The sequence below is a fragment of the Heterocephalus glaber genome, unplaced genomic scaffold, assembly GCF_053883595.1.
Source record: "Heterocephalus glaber isolate CG9 unplaced genomic scaffold, H.glaber_assembly_v1.0 deba00000474, whole genome shotgun sequence".
Lineage (NCBI taxonomy): Eukaryota > Metazoa > Chordata > Mammalia > Rodentia > Bathyergidae > Heterocephalus > Heterocephalus glaber.
In genome coordinates this window covers 3585543-3609920 of record NW_028258146.1, presented here as the reverse complement: position 1 = coordinate 3609920, position 24378 = coordinate 3585543, and the positions used below count along the sequence as shown (strand labels likewise).

General features: G+C 40.6%; 1 protein-coding gene and 1 pseudogene across 3 annotated transcripts in view; one reads left to right on the top strand and one right to left on the bottom strand.

Annotated features, from left to right (window-relative positions):
* Nucleotides 1-19186, top strand: part of LOC147829727 (uncharacterized) — a 326929-nt gene extending 307743 nt beyond the window's left edge. For all 3 annotated transcript variants that reach the window (XR_015448589.1, XR_015448590.1, XR_015448591.1), the window contains one exon: nt 19063-19186. The gene's annotated coding sequence lies outside the window, so the exon portion shown is untranslated. The remainder of the gene's footprint in view (nt 1-19062) is intronic.
* A 387-nt stretch (nt 19187-19573) lies between these two features.
* LOC147829726 (uncharacterized protein C2orf78 pseudogene) lies at nt 19574-24148 on the bottom strand (annotated as a pseudogene).
* Nucleotides 24149-24378: the final 230 nt, after the last annotated feature.

Sequence of the window (24378 nt, the reverse complement as noted above, 5' to 3'; positions counted from 1 at the left end):
AATTTGCTTAAATATCTTCACCACAAAACAAACAATAGAGGTAATAGGGGAAATGATAGATGTGTTTGTTCACTAACTTGATTTTGACAGTCATATATACGAAAGCAGGTTAAGTAGTTCTGGCCCACATAGAAGAAGAAATGTTAGGTTTTTGACAGATAAGGTTTGGTTTTATAAGAGTTTTGACTTTACAGAAAAAAAGAGGCTTAGAAACCTGAAGAGCAGGAGGTGGCCCAAGCTGGAAGCAGTGACTCAGGAAATGTTATCTCTCTCCTAAGAACTGCTCTGTGGGTTTTACTGTGGCAGTTGGCAGATACCTGAGACAGAGAACCCATTCTTTGCCAGGCATAGTCTTTGTCATTGAGAGCTGGCCATTACAGTGATCTTTTTCCTAGTAGGTCAACAAGGATCAAGAATAAGGAGACCTGAGTAGCATGATGAGTTTCCCAGTTGGGTCACCTCCCAGGCCAAGGGACTGGTGACACCTCCCAAATATGCCCTTGGCCATCTCTCAGACACCCTTCACCTCCAGCACACTCCTACAAGTCATGAAGCATTCATGGTCTCTTCCCCTTTCTTTGATAAATGTGGTAGGATTTTATTTGTCGTGTTGGTTTCTGTTTCTATACAGGCTCATCAACTTTGAAAGAGCAATTTCTCACAGTTCCTGGCATGGACTGAAATTTTCCTGGTTTCCAGTACTCATTGATTCATTCATTCATTCTCTCACTCATCCATTTGGCAAACTTTTATGGAGCACCTAATCTGTGCTAGGCTCTCTTCTAAGAGCTGAGATGCAGAGATGAATTAATGTAATGCCCTTATGCAGCTTACATTTTAGTGAAGGGAAAACACAGCAAATAATTAGCAATCATGTATAGTAGTCCACCCTTATCTAAGAGGGGCATTTTCTAAGACCCATGGTGGATGCCTGAATCATCAGATAAAACTAAACTCTCTACACATTATATTTATTCCTGTACATACATACCTATGATAAAATTTAACTTATAAATCAGGCACATGAGTGCTATAGTTTGGATCTGGAATGTTCCTCAACAGCCCATATGTTAAAAGCTTGGTCCCCAGCTTCGAGCTATTGAGGGTGGTGGAAACTTTCAAGGTAAGGTCTAGTGGGAAGTCCTCTGGTTCATGGAGGTGAGCCCTTAAAAGGGAGAGTGAGATCCCAGCCCCTCTTTTTTATACTATCTCTTTTAGTCTCAGCCATAAGAAGTTGTGCTCCATCACACATCTGCCATGATATGTGACCTTGCCACAGGCCCAAAAGCCACAAGGCCAAGCAATCATAGACTAGAATCTCCAAAACTATGAGCCAAAATACACAAAACCTCCAAAGTTGTATCATGTATTTTATTAAAAAGCTGACTAATATAGTAAGAGACAGACAATGACTAATAATAAAATAGAACAATTATAACAAAACACTGTGATATAAGTTAGGTGAATCTGGTTTCCCTGTGTAGTTCTGGAATTTTCCTTTTATTATTTTTAGCTCACAGTTGCCCATGGGTAAATAGAGCCATTGAAAATGAAACCAGAGATAAAGGGAAATTACTTTGTGCTGTGTTTGATTCAAACTAAGATATTTTTGCATCTCTAAATTGGGGTGTACTGTACTTTGCAATAAACAGCATTATACAACTGCTGGCAGATAGATAACAGTCATGAAGCAATTCTCACTGCATGCATGTCTGAAAAGTCGGCCAAAACTACTGTATTGCCATCAGTTCAATTGAGTTAGCTGTCTATATTAGCTGGTGCTACAAATGTTGAATTTAATTGTCTTTTAAAACATCTTCAAAAAGATCTCATGATTTGGCTTTTAAACAAAAAAGTTATATATATATGTATATGTATATATATGCACACACACACACACACACACACACATATATAGGCACAGCAGTGGGACAAAAATGTGAATATTAAAGGAGTGAACACAAGTCCATCTTTCTTCCAAATAACAACCAGGGTTTGTGAGACCAAAGAAAAAGACATACTTACAAATAGATGAAGCTTATCATAAGCCAAACAATGCAATTGGATGCTGGAGAAATTGCCAAAATCTTGATATAGGAGAAAATTTTTCAGATACTGAAAGACTTGTGTAATGGATTGGCAACATCTTCTATGACTTTCGGTGGGCATTATGCCATCACTTAATGGGCAGTGGGTTTTAAAAAATGTATTTATTGGTAGTATGCTAGTACAACAATTATAACAATACACTGTAATATAAGTATGACTTGACTTGACCACCCAATAGACTATACAATTTCATTTCCTTAGAACTCATATTCTATATAAATGTATTGTGTAATGGGAGGGTTAAAGAGCTGAAGATGAACAGAATTAAATAGAACAACCATAGGTTGCTTCTGTGCACAACGATGCTGCATTTCAAAGCAACATAGAGCCTCAAAGGGAAGAATTAGAGCAGGAAAGAACCAAACATCTTGAAATACGTATACAACTCTTGCATTCTTCAGGGCAAATAGCATCTCAAGTCAAGAGAAAATGGAACATAGGTGCCTTCCAAACTTCTGTATTTCTACTGAGAAAACTCCAAGATGTAGATGGAGAGGATGCCAGCCTTCAACTATTCCCTCTTCCTGCTTTATCACTTTCCTTCTCCTGGAATATGGCATTGTTGCCATCATCTATATACAGGCTAAGGTCAGCTGTCTTTCTCACCATGGTTTCATTGAGGTATATAGTTGACAAATAAAATTGTGTATATTTATAGTGTACAATGTGATATTTTGATCTGTGTATATATTTTTAAATGATCATCACAATCAAGCTAATTAACATATTTGTGACCTCACATAGATATGTGTTTTGTATGGTTAAACATAAAAGCTCTGGTCTCCTTGTGAATTTCAATATGCAATTCTTCATTATTACCTATAGTCATCATGTTCTATGATAGATCTCTTGAATTTATTCATCCTGTTAAACTGAAATTTCATGTCTTTTGGTCATCATCTTCTCAAGTTTTCATGAGTTTTATATAGAAAAAGTGCCTCTATTTTCTCACCTGCATCTTCTCTGAGATCTGAATTACAACCTTGCTTCTACCTTTTCTTCTTATACTCAATGTCCAGTGGCATTTAGAATTTAAATATAAGCTTAATGATGTCACTCTCTTGCTCAAAATTATCAAGTGCCTTCTCATGAAATTTATAATTAAACTCAGTACTCACTATAGCCTTATGGGGCCCACAAATCTGCCTTTATGCTCATCCTCATCCCTATCTCTATTTTACTCTTCTATTTTTTTAATTTTAAATTTTATCTGTTTTGCTTTTTTATAATGGCTGTCATTATTTGAATCTTTTTACTGAATTTCAGCAGATCTAAAACACTATCAAATATAACACCATTAATTTGTACATCATTGGCAGGTACATTTTTGAAAAATCTACTGCCAACTAATAAAGATATGGTGGCTCAGTGAGAGTCAGAAAGAATGGGAGAATCCATTATAGCTCCTTTTATGTTAAGTTATGGGCCCTAAGGTACTAAAAGATACTTAACATATTTTTCTTTCAGACACTGTAGTTTGACTATATTGAAGCAGACAGACAATTATTTAATAACCTAGGAAAGCATTTCCTCACAGATCTTCTCTGAGGAAATTGCAGTGTAACTTTTATCTTAACATCATTATGCTGAGATCCAAGTTGAATTTTAAACTGTCCTGAGCTGCACAGTGCTCAACTCATCTGTCTTTCTTCTCTCATCTGCCATATTGCTTTTCTCCATGTTTTCTCTACTTTCCACATTCCATCTTTCTTTCCTTTCTGCATTTTTCTAGAAAGACAAACTGTTTGGAGTAAGTACACTTTTGAAATGTATAGGGAAGGAAGCCCAGGTATTTCAACTTATAGCAAATATATCTACATCTATAATAAAAATGCATGTGTACATGCCTGTGTGCATATTTTCCCCAAGTGAAGTTTTAACACCAGCTCAACCTAATCATAGCTTTGGTTCTGAATCCAGTATTCTTTTGATTTGAGTGAGTCATTTAAATAAATGTTAGAAGAGTTATCTCACATACAGCTAACCTGCTTATTCCATAACAGATGAACCAACTGCTCTTTCTGACTTCCTTCCAATGCCCTAATCCACAGCAGAAAGTTTACTGGAAGGCCATGTACTACCTTGCCCTCACCCCACTCTCTGCTACTTTAAGCCAAGAGAACGTGTTACTTGGCATAAAACAGACGCCTTCTTCCAGCTAAACCATCCACAAAACATGCTGCCAGACAAGATCATCAAGTTCTTTCATCACGTTTTGGTGCCTATGGAGAAGCTCAGCGCTCAGAGGACCTTGTGGGTGAGGCTGAACTCATTCTAATGAAGAGAACACTGGATAGGTCAGAGTTCAGGGCCAGGAGTCACCTGGCCTTTTCTTCTGCCCTCTTCCTTACCCCTCCTTTCCAGTTCCTCTGCCTTTCAGGGTCCTTTGTCCTGCATATCTCCCATCTTTCAGCAGACTCCTGTCTATGCTGAGGAATTTTTCTGTTGTTTATAGGAAAACTCCTCAACCCACCACACCTCCCTCATTTCCCATTTCAACATCCCTGTTCTGTGTTTTGTTGCTTCATACCAGTTATCTTTGCAAAGAGAGGAGTGTGGTCAAAGTCAATATGATAATGGTTGTTAATGTACTCAGTGTTTTACTCTTCTAGGTGAGATAGTTGTATTTTTACAGTGGCTTTCTATAGAAAACAAATGAAACCATCTCTCTATCTAAATTTCTTTGAGAAATCCAATGTGCTGACTTCTACTTTATGAGGAGTTAAAAGCATGACTGGGGGTCAGAGAGAACTGTGAGTTTGCCTGACCATGCCACCACTTGCTGGACTGCTGTACAGCTTCCTTCATTCACTCATTCATGCCACAAAGATCTTTTAAGCTTGGACTCCATGGAAGCTGTGGAAGCTGTACTCCACGGAAGCCTTTTGGCCACTGGGGATACATGGATTCTCAAAGTCTCTGATTTTATAGTTCTTACATTTGCCAGGAGGGGGGAAATTTAAAAAAAAAGATTCATGAAGATGTTAAGTTATGTGGCTTTGGCTACAGCTCAGTGGTAGAGAGTTTGCCTGACATTCACATGGAGAGAAAGAAAGAAGAAAGAAAGAAAACTTTAAGTAAGTACTCAATTACCATAGATATAGATATAGATATTTATTTTTCTTGGCAGCAACAGCAGTCACTGTTCCTTGATTCTCACCTGATCTTGTGAAATGAACATCCCCAAAGAGGGGCTTAAGGACTTGTGGCAGCTATTGTTTCATGTGTTCAGCAAAATTTCCCACATTGAATAGTTTCTTCATTTATATCAGCATCTATCCTTATCTTTGCTTAATGATCTAGTCCAATATTCTGCCCTTCTAGAAATCATATTTTGTTCAAAAAGTGAACACTGGATTCAAATAAAGCCAATCGGACTCCTTATCCTGAAGCACCACCTAAACTGTGAATGAAGGAAGCTTTCCCTTTTTCAGAATTCCTAGTTGGAGCTAATTACATATCTGCTATGTAGAGAAGGTTTCTCTGCAGAACAGAAGATCAACTTCCACAGAAAAGCAAAAGAAATCCTATTATAATTACTTGTCAAGCACAAACTTAATCCTCTTAGTAAACCTTGGGGTAACTACTATTGTTATCCCCATTTTAAAGATGAAGAAACTGGAGCATGGATAGGTTAAGTAAAATCTAATTCTCACAGTTAATAAAAACAGGATCAGGAGCTGGACCAGGCATTCTTCCTCCAGAAGCTATATATGTGACTAATATCTCTCTCCTCTTTGGCCAGTTAGGATTATAAAATCTCAGGTCCTAGTACTCATAGCTCCTCCTCTAATTTTATGAGTAACAATGAAATCTATACAAGGCATATGAGATTATCTATACCCAAACTTGCATCATCTATGTTTTTATCTCTTTATCTGCATTTTTAAATTTTTATTCCTGGAGATGGTTTGAGTTGGATTTCTGTTTCCTGAAAACAAAGGAGTCATTACCTGAAAATTATGTCAGAACATTCTGCAATATTGTGTGTCATTTAGAAGAAATCTCCCATATTAATTCATAATGCACCTACTATACTACTCCACTAATTTCTGTTTAAGAATTACTATCTTAATGTAATTTTATTTGTAAAAGTAGTTTATTTTTAACAGGAATAAGATTAGTAATTAGAATTCATCTAAAATTACCTTCTAAGGTAAGGTTGATTTTTGACCCTCATGATGCCATGGCCTTGTACTCTAAGAATTGAAGAGCATTGAGAGGTTTTATAATATTGAGGGTTTCTTAATATCAATATTATTTATAGGACCTTTGTTAAAAAACTATATTGAGGTAATATTTCATCAATGAATAATTACCTGTGTAATTCACTCATTACATAATCCATGCATAATTGCATTTTAAAATTAAGAATTATAGGCATTGCTGAAAATTTCTTGTGAAGTTTCCAGCTTCATGCTTGAATTGTTCAAGAACTTCAGTCCAAAAGAGTTACCTCTGTTGCTAAATGAGAGGTGGTGAGGGTCAATTTTAGGTGTCAACTTAACTGGATTGAAGCATACCTAGGTGACTTGTGAAGTGTGGCTCTCTGGGTCTATCTATGAGGGTGTTTGCAGAGAATCTTGGCATGTGAGTTGGTGTACTGAATAGGGGAGATCTACCTTCAATGTTGATGAGCACCATCCAATCAGCTGAGGCCCTTAATGGAAAACAAAAAGACAAAAAGAGAATTGCTGCCATCCCCCACTTCCACCCAGATTCTTTGTCCCTTGGATTCTGGGACTTATACCAGCAGCTCTGTGGGGGCTCTTGTGCCTTTGGCCCTTCACTGGGGTCTACTCCATTGGCTTCTTTGGTTCTGTGGCTTCTGGAGACACGCTCTGTGCCACACTGTCAACTGCTCTGGTTCTCCATCTTGCAGACAGCTTCAACACTCTGATAGCCCATTACTCTAGTAAATCTCCTCTTATATATTCTATCATTACTGTCTACCTGAAAACTCCACTAAAACACAAGCAGAGAGAATACTAGGGCTTACAATTAACTTATTGTTTCTTTTATCCTACTAGAGCTACAATTGGAAACTAGCTCTGCATTATTTGATGGCTCTTTGTCCCCTCTGGAATGACAGTTTGCTGGTTTATATACCTAAGCTGAAATGGTTTTTCCATGTGCAAGTTCCCAAGGTTATGGTTCCTTTTAATTTATTGTGTATAATCCAGTCTACATTCCCAGTGCACTGATGTCATTGCCAAGGCAGCTGGCTCTAAGGAGCTTCAGTCTTAGTCCCATACTAGAGCAGAATCAGATATTCTTGATCATTTGAGAGACTATTGATGTCCTTCATTGTCAAAAGACCTCAGTAAAGGAAATCTATATCCTTGACGCTTCACCTAAATAGTGGGATTAGCCCATGTTCTGCCATCCCAGGGTGGTGGAGGACATATACAATTGCATGCTCTATGGATCATGTATGTTCTTCCTGTGAGAAGGTAAAGCCGTGGATAAACTCTAAGTAGGATGATAAAGGACTTGTATTTCTTTGATGGCAAAAAATTATGGTGGAATGTTCTTCCCTAAAAGACTAAGCAATTACTTGGTGGCAGCTGCAGATTCAGGTATAAGATTTCATGTCCAAAAGGAACCTACAAGGTATTTCTTGCTATGATGGAGTTCCAGGTAGGAAAATGGTTTCTGTATACAGATAAAGAAGTGAATTGCTGCTAAATGAGTTCAGTATTTAGAAAAGATTTAAAATGGGTGCATTACCAGAATAGGCATCTCTGCTAATGTTCATGTGATTTCAGAAGGCCTATGCACAGAGCATTTGTAAGACAGGAAATCATGCAAGAACTGGATTTTCTTTAAAAAAAAACAACAACAAAAAAACAAAAACAGAAGGAAAAAAACACTAAGATAAAAGTCAACCTCCTGGTAACAATAATGTGAGTGTTGCATTTATATTTACATGTGAATATAATATGAGAATCAATGGGGACCCCATGAGTGGCCTGAGATATATATACATGCCAGTGTCAATGGTATGGGAAAAAGAGCGTATTCCAGCAGACTAAGAAATATACTCTAGAACTGGACATTATAACACATATCTGTAATCCTAGCACTGAGCTGAAGAAGGAGGATTGCAAGTTTGAGCCCAGTCTGGACAATTTAGCAAGTTAGCAAGACACCATTTAAAAAAACTTAAAAGAAAGAAAAGAAATGAAATATACCCTATGCATATACTTGTAATCTGGAGTCATTTTTAACACTTGATTGGGCTTATTCATTTAAAAGTGCAGTGCTTTTTTTTTTGTACCGGGGATCGAACTTGGGACCTTGTGCTTGCAAGGCAGGTGGTGGAACCACTGAGCTAAATCCCCAGTCCAAAGTGCAATGCTTTTTATAGGAATAAGATCAAACAGAAGGGGAAGAAAGGCTACATTGTAGCATTTTTAAAGATATATTCATGTGCTTAAAATTAATTTAATCAAGTGTTTGTGTCTTCTTTAAACTCACTGAACATTTTCTGCTTTTCTTCTTTGATCTATTCAAACATTTTTGTCATTTGGTTTTTGAATTCTTTCCTTTAAATTTCCTCCACCTCACTGTCAGTGAGATCAGTTTTGAGAAATTACAGATTTCTGGAGGGATCTTGTTGCCTTGTTTTTTTCATGTTTCTAATGTTTTTGCACTGAGAGCTAAAGATCAATTAGGGTAGAAGACTCTGTCTTTGCTGTGGAGATCTCTTTAATTAGTATTTGTTTCCTTGTGCTGTGAGATTGGCTTTGGTTATGTTTTGGTGTTGATGCACCTATTCAACATACGCAACTTACTAGGATCAGTGCCCATCACTGTGTTGCAAATACCTATATAATTCTATATTAAAAAATATAGAATTCTGGGCAAAAAAGGTACTGACATAAAAAATAGATATGTATACTAGGGAGATATAACTGAGGATGGAACAACAACCCTATGCATCTGATTTTTGACAAAGGAGCTAAAAATATATGATGGAGAAAAGACAGCTTCTTCAACAAGTGATGTTAGAATGACTGCTTATCCATGTGTAGAAGAATGAACCTAAACCCATATCTTTCACCTCATGCAAAAATCAAAATAAAAATGGATCAAAGACTTAGTTATACAGGCAGAAACACTGAATCAACTAGAAGATAAAATTGGTAAAACTCTTAAAGACATAGACAAGGCCTTTCTGAAAAGAACCTCAGTTGTACAAGAGTTAATACCAGGAATCAACAAAAGCTATTATAAATAAGCTTTTGCACATCAAAGGAAAAAAGCATTAGAGTGAAGATACATCCTACAGACTGGGAAGAAATTTGCCAGCTACTCATTGGACAGAGGAGTAATATCTGAAATATATAAAAAACCAAAAATATTAGACCACCAAACATAAAAAGTCAATCAAAAAATGAGCAATTAAAATGAATAGATACTTTTCAAAATAAGAAGTATGAGTAGCTAATAAGTACATGAAAAAATATTCACCATCTTTGGCCATTAGAGAAATGCAAACTAAAACAACATTTCAGTAAGGAAGGACTCAAATAACAACCAATGTATAGAGGAAAGTTAGTATGAAGACACAAAGAGAAGAGGTCAATGATGAACCAAGGCAAGAAGTCTCAGAAGAAACCAAACCTGCTTATGCCTTGATCTTGAGCATCTAGCCTCCAGAACTGGGAGACAATAAGCTTCTGTTTAAGCTTCCCAGTTTTTGGTAGTTTGTTATAGCAGCCCAAGAAAACTGATACAAACATAAGCAGACTTTTCATCAAAGAAGAGATATACAAAGGAAGTAAGCATGTGAAAAGTTGTTCAACATCATTAGCCTTTGGGAAATTAAAATTAAAATCATGAGAACATATTACCACATACCTATTTAATAGGTTAACCCCCCCCCAAAAGCAATTATACCAAATGTTGGTGAGGATGTGGAGAAATGATTTCTCACACAGTACTGATGGGAATATAGAAATGGTACAGACACTATGGAAAACACTTTGTCATTTTTTAAAATCACAGTAAACACGTACTTATTGTACAATCCAGAGTGAACACTGCTGGGCATTTATTCCAGAGAAATGAAAACTTACATTCACACAAATTGTACACAATGTTCATAGCAGGTTTATTTGTAGTAGCCAAAAAGTGAAACCACAAATATCCATCACTAAATGAGTTGTTAAATAAAATCAATCAAATTATATAATGTAATAAGAAAGGAACTATTAATGTATGAAATACTTGGATGGGTCTCAAGGGCATCTACTTAGTGATAAAAGCCAATCTCAAAGGATTATATATTATATGACTCCCTTTATATAACATTCTCAGAAGGATAGAACTATAAAAATGGAAAATGGATTTGTGGTTTCCACGGAACAGAGACAAGTGTATGTGAATGTGACTTAGAGACAGAGGAGGCAATTTCTTTGTGGAATTCCTTTGAATTGTTTTATATCTAGATTATGATAGTGATTGACAAAAGTATACATAGGATCAGATTGCATAGACTTGCACCCACATGCACACACACATAAACACACACACAGATGGACAAACTGAATAAGGTCTAGCAAATAATATTTTACCTATGTCACTTTTTGCTTTTATCCTTCAGTTGCCATGTAAGATGTCACCACTGAGGGAAGCTGGGTCAAGGTCTTACCAGACTATGTAGTATTTTAGAAACTTTTGTGAACTTTTAATGATTTTGAAAAAATTTTTAAAAAATGAGACATAAAGATATGCCAGAATGATAATGGAATATTGTAACCAAGTTATAATGCTACTTCTATAATTCAGTTGTCCAACTTTCCCTAGAGGGAGCATTGGCAACAAAATACACTAGGAAGCCTATTGGAAGGCTTCCAAAAATGTAGTTAGTATCAGACCTTGATAATAGAGGCTGTGAGGACTGACAGGCATATCCAGAGGTAAGTGATGGATTGAGACAAGGCCACAGGGAGGCACTGATTTAGCCTTACAGACATGTTAGCTGGTATTGAATAGTTCTGTACCATTGGCAGTGGCCCTCACTCTGAGGACATCTTAAAAGCTGTGAGAGCTAATGACTTGGGACATTTAAGAATGAAATAAGGAAAGATTCTTTGAAATAACTGGCAATTCAATCAGAAAATGCTTACTAGATAAAAATAATTATAGTGCAAAAAAGAAAATAACGGAGTGACAAGCAGGCTAAGTCAACCTGTTGTCATACTATTCTGAACTGCTATGGTATACTAGAAGAAGGACCCTCCACATTTGACATCTATGATTATTCTGCAAATTTTCACACCTTGCTGATAGGAATGTAATGTGTTGCAACCATTCTGGAAAATAATTTGGGATGCCTAAAACTAACATTCATATTCTATACAATCCAGGAAAATCATGAAGGAAAGGTCACCGCAAAAAAAAATGAAAATAAATTACAGAGCAGATGCCAGAAGCCCTTAATAATTTGTGGTGTTACTTTCCATGGTTTCAGCTATTCACAGTCAATCACAGATACCTGAACATATTAAATAGACCATTCAATGTTTTGGGGTTTTTTGCTTAAATTCTTTTATTGGTACATTTTAGGTTTACAATATGTTTACATTTATCATCGGGTGCTGGTACCTGTACATCACGTATCTTGGTTCTTAATTTTTCCCCATTACCTGTGCGCCCTTCACCCCTCCACCCTTCCCTATCTACATAATTCATTTCCATTTATTTTTCTTTTCTCATAATTTTTCCTTTCCATTCTTTCCATTCCCCATCTCCCACCATGCCTACTCCTTTGGAACATTTCCAATTTCAAAGTATAAATTATTAGTTGTTAATCCTTATTTACACTCTCAGTTTCTCACACTAGAGAAACTATTTGGTATTTACACATATGTGTCTTATTTATTTCACTGAAGAGTATGGCCTCAATATGCATCCATTTAGCTATAAATGACTCTAGTTTCTCGTTCTTTATGGCTGAGTAGTACTCCATTTTTTCAAAAAACCACATCTTCTTTATCCAGTTTCCAGTTGATGGGCACTTGGGCTGTTTCCAAGCTTTAGCTATTACAAACTACTCCGCTATAAACACGGGTACACATATATCACTGTGGTAAGATTCTTTTAATTCTTTTTCGAAAATACTCAGCAGGGAAATAGCTGGGTCAAAAGGGACCTCCAGCTCTAGCTCTTTGAGGTATCTCCACACTGATTTCCATAGTGGTTGCACCAGTCTACACTCCCACCAACAATGGAGAAGGGCTCATTTTTCTCCATACCCCCACCAGCATTTGTTCTTGGTTGATTTCTTGACAGCAGCCACTCTTTCAGGGGTAAGGTGGAGTCTCAGCTTTGTTTTCATCTGCATCTCTCAAATGACCAGTGATGTTGAACATTTTTTCATATGTTTATTTGCGGCTTTTACTTCTCTGTCTGAGAAATGTCTGTTCATTTCAGATGTCCATTGTTGAACTGGGTCTTTGAATTTGGGGGGGGATGTCTTATTGTTTTCAGTTCTTCATAGATTCGAGATAGTAGCCCTTTGTCTGAGTTACAGCTGCTAAAATTTTTTCCCACAATGTAGGTTGTCTGTTAGCTCTGTTGGTCATTTCTCTTGCAGTGCAGAAGCTTTTTAATAAGATGAAATTCCAGTTGTTGATTCTTTCTGCTAGTTCCCATGCTACTGAGGTTTTGTTCATAAAGTCCTTTCCTATGCCAATATCTTCAAGAGTTCTACCTAACTTATCTTCCAGCAAGTTTAGTGTTTCTGTCTTAATATTTAGATCTTTAATCTACTTTGATCTTAGTTTAGTGCATGGTGATAGATATGGGTCTAGTTTTAATCTCTGCCAGGTTGAAATCCAGTTTTTCCAACACCATTTATTAAATAGGCTGTTTTTCCTCTAATGAGGGTGGTTGGCTCCTTTGTCAAAGATGAGGTGGTTGAGTATGTCTAAGTTGTTTCTGCATCTTCTAATCTATTCCACCGATCCTCAGGTCTGTTTCTTTGCCAGAATCATACTGTTTTTATCACAGTAGGTTTGTAGTATAGCTTCAAGTTGGGTATTGTGATATCCCCCGCCATGTCTGTGTTGCCCAGAATTGCTTTTGCTATTCTAGGTCTCTTCTGCTTCCAAATGAATTTTTGGATTGTTTTCTCTAGTTCTGTGAAGTATACTGTTGGAATGTCAATTGGCACTGCATTAAATCTGGATAGCAGTTTTGGAAGTATGGCCATTTTCACTATATTGATCCTTCCTACCCAGGAATAAGGAATGTCTTTCCAATTTCTTATATTCTCCTCAATCTCCTCTTTCAGAGTGCTGTAGTTTTCAGTGTAGAGGTCTTTTGCTTCCTTTGTTAGATTGATTCCTAGATATTTCATTTTTTTGAATGCTATTGTAAAAATAATTGTTTCCCTAGTTTCTCTCTCAGCGAGTCTGCTATTTGTGTATAAGAAGGCTATTGTTTTTTGAGTGTTGACCCTATATCCAGCTACTCTACTGAATCTGTCAATTAAGGCTAGAAGTCTTTTGGTAGAGTTTTTTGAGTCTTCTATGTAAAGTATCATATCATCAGCAAATAATGACAGTTTAACTTCTTCCTTTCCTTTCTTTATTCCTTTTATTTCTTTCTCTTGTCTAGTTGCCGTGGCTAATGTTTCCAGAACTATATTGAACAGGAGTGTTGATAGTGGGCATCCTTGTCTTGTTCCTGATATTAGAGTGAAAGTTTTCAGTTTTTGACCATTTAATATGATATTGGATGTTGGTTTTGCATAGATAGGCTTAATCAGGGTGAGATAAACACCTTCTAGTCCAATTTTCTGTAGCATTTTTATCATGAATGGGTGTTGGATTTTGTCAAATGCCTTTTCTCCATCTACTGAGATGATCATATGGTTTTTGTCCTTGACTCTGTTAACACAGTGCATTGCATTTATTGATTTATGAATGTTGAACCATCGTTGCATCCCTGGAGTAAATCCAACTTGGTCAGGGTGTATGATCTTCTTGATGTCTCTCTGTATTCTTTTTCCCAGTATCTTCTTGAGGATTTTTGCACCTATGTTCATTAGTTCTCATTTTGGGTTGGGTCTTTCCCTGGTTTTGGAATCAAAGTAACACTTGCTTCCAGGAATGAGTTTGGAAGCCTTGTTTCCCTTTCAATTTCCTTCATGAGTTTAAAGAGTAATGGCATTAGTTCTTCTTTAAATGTCTTGTAGAATTCAGCAGTGAAGCCATCAGGACCTGGGCTTTTCTTTGTTGGCAAATATTTTATTACATTTTCAATTTCACTCATTGTAATTGGGGTGTTTAGAATTTCTATATCTTCTTCATTGAACTTGGGCAATTCATATGTATCTAGGAATCTGTCCATTTCTTCTGTGTTTTCCATTTTATTAGAGTACAGGTTCTCGACGTAGGTACTGATGAACCTCTGGATTTCTGCTGGTTCTGTTGTGACTTTGCCTTTTTCATTCTTAATTGCATGGATGTGAGCCTTTTCTTTCCTTTTTTTGATAAGGTTGGCTAAAGGCTTATTGATTTTATTTATTCTTTCCAAAACCCAACTCTTTGATTCGTTAATTTTTTGTATCATTCTCTTAGTCTCCATTGCATTGATTTCTGCTCTGATCTTTATAATTTCCTCTCTTGTGTGAGCCTTGGGTTTGTTATTGTCTTCTTTTTCTAGGAGTTTGAGGTTCTGCATTAGGTTATTCATCTGAGTTCTCTCTGTTTTCCTAATATGGGCATTCACTGCTATGAATTTCCCATGTAGAACTGCTTTCATTGTGTCCCATAGATTCCTGTATGTTGTAATGGCATTATCATTTCCTTGTAGAAACTGTCTAATTTCTTCTTCAATTTCCTATGTGACCCATTGGTTGTTCAGGAGGGTGTTATTCAATTTCCAGGTGTTTGTGGGAGTTTTGCAGTTTCTCATGTTATTGATCTCCAATTTTATTGCACTATGGTCTGATAATGTACAGGGGGTAATTTCAGTTCTTTTACATTGACTTAGACATGTCCTGTGAGCTAGCATGTGGTCTATTTTGGAGAATGACCCTTGTGCAGCTAAATAGAATGTGTATTCTGATTTTGTGGGATGGAACACTCTGTAAATATCTATTAAGTCCATTTGTTCAATAGCTTGGTTCAGTTCTTGAATTTAGCTGTTAATTTTTTGTCTAGATGATCTGTCTATTTGTGATAGTGGGGTATTGAGGTCCTCCACTACAATTGTATTAGTGCTTATTTGGTTTTTCATGTCCATTAATATTTGCTTTGTATAGTTGGGGGCATTCATATTTGGTGCATATATATTTAGGATTGTCATCTCTTCCTCTTGGATTGTTCCCTTCACAGGGATGTAGTGACCATCTTTGTCTCTCTTAATTCGTTTTGGTTTGAAATCTACTTTGTCTGCAATAAGATTGCTACCTCTGCTTTTTTCTGGGTTCCTGTCTCATGGGGAGCCATTTTCCATCCTTTTACTTTCAGTCTATGAATTTCTTTTTAAGTGTGTTTCTTTTATACAGCATATTGCTGAGGTTTGCTTTTTAATCCATTCTGTCAGTCCACTTCTCTTGATTGGTGAATTGAGGCCATTAACATTGATAGTTATAATTGATAGATATTGGCTCATCCTTGTCATGATGTTTTACTGTTGTTGGCTCTTCTTTCTTTTTCCCCCTTTCTCTTTAGTTTCTTACCTTGCCTGGTGGCTTCCCTCTGTTGAGCCTCATGGAGTTGTGACCTTCCTTGCCTTTTTCTAGGATATTGCTTAGAATTCTTTGGAGTGCTGGTTTGGTGTTCATGAAATTTCTCAGGTGTTCTTTGTCATGGAAGTATCGAATTTTCCCGTTGATTTTGAGAGAGAATTTTGCAGGATACAACAGTCTAGGTTGGAAGTTATTTTCTTTTAGGGCTCAAAATACTTCACTCCAGGCTCTCCTTCATTTGAGGGTTTGTGTTGAGAAGTCTGCCGTGATTCTGATGGGCTATCCTTTATAGTGATATGTTTTTTTCCTCTAACTGCCTATAGGATTTTGTTCTTCTGTTGGGTTTCTGGGATCTTTTTACTATTATATGTCTAGGTGTAGATTTTTTTGATCATGGCTGGGTGAAGTCCTATATGCCTCACTTATCTGTATGTCCAATTCTCCACCTCTGTCTGGGAAGTTTTCTACTATTACTCCTGTGAACAGTGTTTTATGTCAATTGTACTTTCTCCTGTTTTTTTCGTGGACTCCTGTCTGTCTTATGTTATTCTTCTTTGCATCATCTAGCAGCTGCTGAATTGATTTCTCATGGTCCCTTACTATTTTTAAGAAATCTCTGTTTTCATGGTCCTTCCCCGCAATCCTGTCTTCTATATCTGATATTCGATCTTCGGATTCTCTTAAATTGCTCTGCATGCTTTCAGTGGAGTTTTTAATCTCCTGAATATCTGTTTGAATCTGTTTCATGGATTCCATTTCTTTCTTATGTTGGGCAATCATGATTTCCATTTCTTTCTTATGCTGGGCATTCATGGCTTCCACCATGTTTCTGAGCTCATCTATTTTTTTTTTTTTATCAGTTTCTGTTCTAGAGCCTCTAATCATGTCTCTCACTCTGCTCACCATCTGTGTAGTTATCTGGGAGATTATTTCTGCTTTGAATTTTTCTAGAGCATCATTCATCTGTTTTGTTACTTCCTGTGCTATCAGTTCAGGGTGTCTAGTTGGTTATCATATTTTTCCACCTCATATCCCCCAGAATTTGCCTTTTGTGGGGTGGAAGTCTGGGTTTGTGACTTTCTTAAATGTCTTCTCATTTTTTGTTTTTGGCACTGTCCTTGGTTTAGTTCCTGGGTTGATATTGTGAAGTTGTTTATTGTAAGATCTTTGTTGATGTATTTAAAACCCTTATGGAATGATTGTTTCTCAGAGGTGTCTTCCAGACATAGCTGGTCTTTAGGTTTTGAGTCTCTAATGACTCTGAGGCGATCTCATTTTCATTATACCAGGAAAGACAACTGTGTAGATCAATCACAACACCTTAGCCCAAGTGATACAATCAGCAACACCGCAGCATCAGATACATCTTAGAGAATGACAATTTGTGGTAGTTATTAATCTGTCACCTTTAAAGATGAAGGGCCTCCTCCTTCAGGGTATGTCTCTGCTGTCACAATAGACAACGCGGGCAGCAGTGTGCAGCTATAAGTCAGTGAGTCTCAGTAAGCTGGTCCCAGACCCATGAGATTGAGGCAGATTCCAGGTTCCGATGGGAGCTGGTGATAAGTTGAGCTCCCTGTCCCTCCAACTTACCAATCACGGTGGTCTGGTGTGCCTTTATTGCAGAGATTCCCTTCACTTTTCCAGTGGGTTTGTTTTCATCAGGGAGCCTAAGACAGGCCCTCTCTCTGTTGTTCACTTGTGCCTCTCAGGACAATGGCTTTTATGTCCCCCTATGCCTCTGCAGCGTGTAATCAAGTAGCTGCACAGTCAAAAGGCCAGAGGCCGGTGGGGGGGTGAGGTGGGGGGTTGGGGTGGGGCAGAGTTGTTGTTCCTTTTGAAGCATTGGCAACTAAGTTTGCCTGATAGATTTCTGCAGGAAATTCAAGAAGGGCTGTAAAAAGGCCCTGTCAGGTGAGTGAAACCATGTGCCCCAGCATGAGGGAAGGCATCTGCAGCCAGCCCAGCTTGATGTGCACTGCCTACGCTTTTGATCCTTCAGTCAGTGAGCTCCTCACTACCTTCTATTGTGACTGCAATAACGTGAGTCAGGCTTTAGTCCTAACCGGCGGAGACTCTGTGAAGCTGGCTATGGCTGAGGAAATCTACAGGTTGATTCCTTTTCCTTGGCAGTCAGCTTTCAGGGTGACTAGATGGATCTCAGGGATGGTTCTAGAAGTTGGTGAAAAGGATTCCAGAGAAACAGCACATATGAGACACCCCTAAATATTTCTGAAAAACTGACACAAAAGCACATTGGGATTTAACAAAATATAAAGGAAGAGGAATTTCAAGTGAGTGGACAGAGTATTCCATCAGTTGTGGTAGGTACACATGGTGCTGTGAGTCCATAATTTCTCTGGAAGGATAAACCCAAGCGGTCGATGTCAATGTGCCTAAGAGAGCAGGGAAGACTATAGCCGTGAAGTTGGTAGGTGGAGAATGGTGCCTGTTCATGAAATACATTTTCACATCTTTCTGATTCTTCTGTCACATGAATCTATGATTTTCAAAGTCAGAAAGTTGAAGTTAAGGTCCCAGCTCCCCGATTGCTGGCTCTGTTGCCTAATCTCTGAATGGAGTGAAATTTAACCTGGTGCGACAGGACACCAGGAGAGAAGCTCACAGGAAATGCGACTTAACATTTCCTAGAGAAAACCATCCAACTGTCTACCACTTAATGGACAAGTGGAGAAAGAAACACTTTCTACCCATACAACATGGTAGAATGCAATCATAAGGAGTTGTGAAGTACTGTCACACTCTGCTGCATGGTTAAAGCATGACAACAGTCTGCTGAGTGAAAGACTCCACACCTAAGAGGGTGGTCATTGTATGATTCCACACTCAGGCAAGGTGCAGATAAGCAAATGCAGAGAGGGTAGTGGTTGGGACTGCTAAGGGGTTGCAAGGACTTCCCCCTGGGATGACGAAAATGCTACAAATGCCATCATGGACTAAATGCCAGTGGATTGTATTTTTAAGTGGTGGATTTTGTTTAGAAAATTCTATCTAAAGAACTCATTTTTAACATTGAAATTCCTAGCATTTCCCTAGTGTGACTCCTCTGCCCTCACCCGTGCTGGCCCCACTCCATTCCATTCTTGCCCCCCACCTCCATCCCACCAACCGCCACTTTACCCACCATTCCCCCATCCCCTCTCCCTGCCCCTATTCCTGAAGCCCTCTGGTGCTTGTGTCCTGAGATCCTGAGGGTGTCCCTGTGTTTACTCCTGTCCTAGGCAGATGCCTGAAGCTGGTTCTTCTTGTGCGCTGCTTCTGAGGACTGCACTCCCAGACCAAGGTACCTGTCTAGATTTTGGGAGAACAGAACCTGAGAAGAGCCTCGGCTTCATCTTCGGCCCCTTTACAAGTGTGATCTCACCCAACCGTGACCTCTGCACACTGTTCCCTGAAAGCCAGGTTGGCTGCCTGAAGGTGGGCACTCACCCACCCTGTGAGGACTTCCTCCTGGGCCTGGCCCCAAACTGAGGCCTCCTTGCCTCTTCAACCAGCGGGACCCCAGACCATTGCTGAACCTGACCTGAAAAGGGCCACAGTGATACTGGCCTCCCGTGTTTGGAAGCTAACTGAGGTGGCGCCCCTCTGCCACCCTGCAAGTGGGTGTTGTGGAAGTGGTGATTTCTACTGTGGGCTGTTTTCTAGATGGGCCTTGTGCTGCTGACACTCATGTGGCCAGGCAGCACACCGTCGGCTGCCCCCAGGACAGCCAGTCCCCTGGTAGCTCCGCTGGGGTTTGGGAGCCACATTTCCCACCTATAATCTGAGGTGGCCCAAGTGTGTTGGAGATGTGTCCTAGATCAAAAAGCCAGGCTCCACGAGAGGGGAGTTGCCTTTCTTCTGCTCAACCCATGCCCATCCTGTGCTGTCGTGGACCTTGTCCAAATCATATTCTTTCACCCTGACCCAGGATTTAGTGTCTCCTGTCATTTTACCCATATTCAATTCTTCCTCTAAGCCCACGTGATCTCTCTTCTTTGGCCTTTTTGACTCAAATCTTATTTCTTTCTCCTTGCCCAGTTCTTAACCTGTGTGCCCATGTTCTCCCATCCAGCATTAAGTCGCTTCTTTTGAATGCATCCTTTGATCCCCACCTGTACCAAAGAAAACCACAGTGAGCAGCACCTCAAAATTTAAAAGTGGGCTTTATTTCCTGTTTGTTCTATTGAGCTCCTCTGCTGAGGAGTTATAGTCTACTGAAAATAACCAGGAAGTGGTTATGGTAATCTTCACTGGTACATCAGAATCAGCAAATTTCTACTGATCTCTACATATCTAAGTGGAGAACCACTTGGTACCAAAGTGTCTGGACAGTGCTCCTGGCTCTTATCTTATGTATCCGTAGTATTGAGCAATTTCCATGTCTCTCTCCCTCTGCCTGAAAAACTGCAGCTTCCCTAAGGAGGCGTATTTGGCAGCCAGCTCCTGCTCTAGCTGAGCCTGCCTCTTCATTGCCTCTTGCTCCGGTCTCTGTTCCTCTGTAATCGGGGTCGACATGACTAGTTCAGGAACATCGGGCTCCCTCCAGGGAATCCGCTGGCAGCTGAAGTCTTCGATGAGATATGGATGGCGTGGTTGTGGTGGGGAACTGTGCTGCTTGGTCACAGCAGTGGCTACGGGCACTCTTCTGAGTGAGGAGCAAGGTGATGTTGCCCGGGATGCAGGCTTACACACTGCAGGCCGAGGAACTCCAGGCTGGGTCTTGGGGGTCAGGCGTAGTTGGCTGGCATTGCTCAGGACCGGCTGCACTGATTTGATGGGGTGCATGAGAGAGGTGTTGCCAGCAGCTATTTGGGATGGCTGTGCTGTGTCAGTAGCAGCAGGTCAGACCGAGTGAGCTACAGTGGGCTGCCTTGAGGCTGGAGGCTGTGGCCTTCTGCAAACGGGTTGGGCTTGAGGCTTTGCTGGGCTGAGAAAAGGCAACAGTATTAACTTCTCCTGTCCAGGTGGTGGCAGCTCACACAGGGATGCAGATGAAGCCTCTGCTTCAGCAGTGCTGTGGGGGTCCTGGGCGTCATTATGAGGGATTTTCCCCTCACGTGGGACCCCTGGCAAAGGTTTGCTTGTTGATAACCTGGGATCTTTGGTGATACCCGATGCTCCCAGGGCCTGGGAGGAAAAGCTTCCACCTTTCTTATACAACTTCTTCCCTAAAGGGTGGAAAACCTGCACAGATTCCAGCATGTGCATGCTTAGGCTCGTGCGAGGCCTTTTAAATACCTCTTGGCCAGTCACAGGTTGGTGTCTCTTGTGGTTCCTGTTAGGAATTGTTGGCATCTCTTCCACCTTGACCTTAGGCCCTGACTGCTTCCTCTCAGGAGCTTTCTTGCCATTGTTACCTTTGGTTCTCTTGGCACTCCCTTTCCCATGGCCCTTATCTTGGTTGGTTCTGCTGGATGCCATCATTGGAGATTTTCTGTAGGAATTCTCAACTGTGTCCACAGGAGCCCTGTCCCTGGCTGCTGCACTCAAAATGAATCCTTCTTCCCCTGACAGGCTCTCGGGGGCCTTCAGTTGCATTTTAGCCTCAGGAGCTACAGTGATTGGCTCAGAAGCTTTATATTTCTTCTTTCTCACAATAGGTGAAAGACCCTTGGTGATAGCTGAGTTTTCCTGCACACAATTCTCATCAAAGGCATCAGTGTCTTGGGCTTCGATGGCTGTGGGCTGGTTGGACTGCTCAAGATCATCCAAGAACTGGAGCACCTGGGGAAGTTGAATGTTCTCTACCAGGGCCTCAACATCTGCCCACACCGGGCTGGACTCAATCCCCTTGTTAAGGGTCCCTGGGTCCTGAAGACTCAGGTGGCACTTTGCCAAGAGGGCATCTTCAGAACCAGGATTCTCAGGGACTGGATGCCCAATGGAAGCCAGCAGCTTGGGAGAGTCAGGGGATGCTAAGGAAAGTAAAAGCGGATCTTGGGTGTCTATAAAGATCTTGTGGGCACCCAGAGGCTCTAGGCCTGTGCTTCTCATCTCAACCCAGTTCTCCTTCTCTGGTTGCTCCCAGCTTGAATCCAAGGCCAAGGAATGAGTGGCATTCTGCACTGGAGCTCCCACCGAAATGCCCCCAGACTCAGTTGGTGGGCTTCCCTCAAGCAAGTGGGTACTTCTGCTACTGCAGGACTCTGTGATTCCTGGAAGTTGTGACACAAACCCTGCCTGACTCACGGCTTGCCATCCCAGATATGTCTCTGTCTCTGGGGAAATTCCGTTTACTGCAAATGAAACAAGGGAAAAATCAGTCTTTGCTAAGTGAGTTGCTCCCCCTTCACACCAACACAGCACTCAGGAGCCCACCAAAGGTCAGCAAGGCCTTGCCATCCTCTCTCCTTAAGGACCATGGACAGGACCTTCCTCTATAGCTAGGAGGTAACTGTTCTTCCTGCTTATCACCTGATGTCTTTGTTTTCATTCCTTCATTTTTGGGTCCTAGGATTGTTCTTAGTCAAAGGAAACAAAGTGATTTTTAGATCAGGATATGTTTCGGTGCAGTGGTAGACTACTGTTTACTAGGCACAAGGCCCTGTGCACTCCATACCCTCTACACACACACACACACACACACACACACACACACACAGAGGCAGATGTGCAATCACTCACATACGTGAACTCTCACAGATAGAGCTGTTCAACTGTAGCTTCCTACTCTCAGGTCCACTCAGTTCTCTCCTCTCTTGCTACTATAAGAACACTTCTTGCCATGGACTAGGAGAGATAAAGTCTTCCTTATGGAAAATGTGGGCAGGACAGGTACTGAGGAACATGCTTTGGACAGGATGTCTGAAATACAAAGTCTTGCATCTTGCTGAAAATGAGGGAAATGAAACTGTCCTTACCACCATAAACTTTGAAGTATCTTCCAAAGGGACCACAGCAATAGAAGACCAAAGGGAAATGCTTATGGAGGGCTGCTAGAGGGGAATTCATCTGCAAGAGCTCTGAGAAGTGTAGCCTGCCTCAGTGGATTCCTGGGCTGCTCTTGTGCAGCAGGGATGGCCACTATGGTGTCATGCATTCCCTACTTACAGAATCTGGAAGCAGAGCCCATCTCAGGACTGAAATTGTGCCATTCTCTAAGCTTACCTGTACTCAGCAGGAGATTCACCCCTCCTGCAGAGTGTTACCCTTGTTTCTGCTCTCAGTGCCCACCTTGGAAACTCCTTTCCATGTTGGCTTGCACAGATCCAGAATAGCTGATGGCAGGAGAAGCTGATGTTATGACATTTTTGTGCTGAATCTCCAACACCATTAGTATCTCTGGCTGAGGGGCAGCAGCCCCAATGCCCATGTGTGACACAAACTCATACACTGCAGTCCTCCAAGCTCTGCAGATACCAGAGGCCCCACTGCACTTTGATTGTGGTAGTAGTAGCCATGTCCTTGGTTCAGAATGTATGGTGATGGTGTTGGCTGAACCAGGCTGCCAGATATCGATGGATAAATGGGGATGATGGAATTGGCATGGGCAGGCCTAGAGGAGGAAACAACTATTGTGCTCTGGTTAGTGACAGTCGCCGTAAAGGTCTCGAATGGTGGATGCCTGCTTCCAGAGCCTGCCATGCCATCCCACTGCCAAATACCTGGACAGGATGCAACCAAAGAGGACATCTGGCTCTGGCCAGCAGCCCCTGAAAACTGACTTTCACTACAGTGTTGGTAAGTGTAGGGACTGGCCATGACTGGCTGGAAGAAGGTGACAGAAGCTGAGGGCAGAAGCTGAGGGCTGGAGCACTTGCTGTTAAGGGAGCAGCCTTGCTCATGATGGAAGGTGATAGCTCCAGAGGATTGGGGGTTTCCATGGATGGTGGGATTTGGAAATTTTCTGTAGGAAGCAAGAGGACTATGAAAGCATGGGTGAGACTGAAAAATTCTCACTATATCTGAGCACCAATATTATCTATCCTACAGTCCTTGTAATCAGGATGCTTGTGATACCAATACCTATCTCTGACTTGGGTCACCAGAGATCCAATGAATCCCATCCACATGTGCTCTGTGCACCCAAAAATCCTTCTCCCGACCCTGGGCTGCCCTTCAGCCTGCCTTCACACTGACTCATGACCCTGGGTGGTGGATTTGGAGCCTTTAAAACCTAGAAGGTCCTTAGAGAACTGTAACCTTATCAGTTATGAGTGGGGAGACTGAGACAGGAGAGGCCCATCGACTTGTTCAGGTCCTCCCATGGTGTACTACTGGGACCGCGTTACAGAGCATGACTTCCCGTTCTCGGGACTTTGTGTGCTGGGCACAGGCCAGAAACCAGCAGGGAAGGAACTTTTCACCTCCACATTTTTGCTACTCACTTGCTAGAAGACAATTTGACTCTTGGCATTGTTATCTTTGGTGTCTCATTGTGCTTGGGCAGGACCCTCGCTGTCTCCCAGGCATCATTTATAACCCAGGGTGGTTGGTAAATTGCAAGAGTCATTCTTTCCCTTCTCAAGCCCAGCTTCTGATCCTAAGTCACCGTGACCACTGAGGGTTAGTTTCTCAAGAAGTGAATTTGGGAAGAAAAATGTTCTTTAAACTTT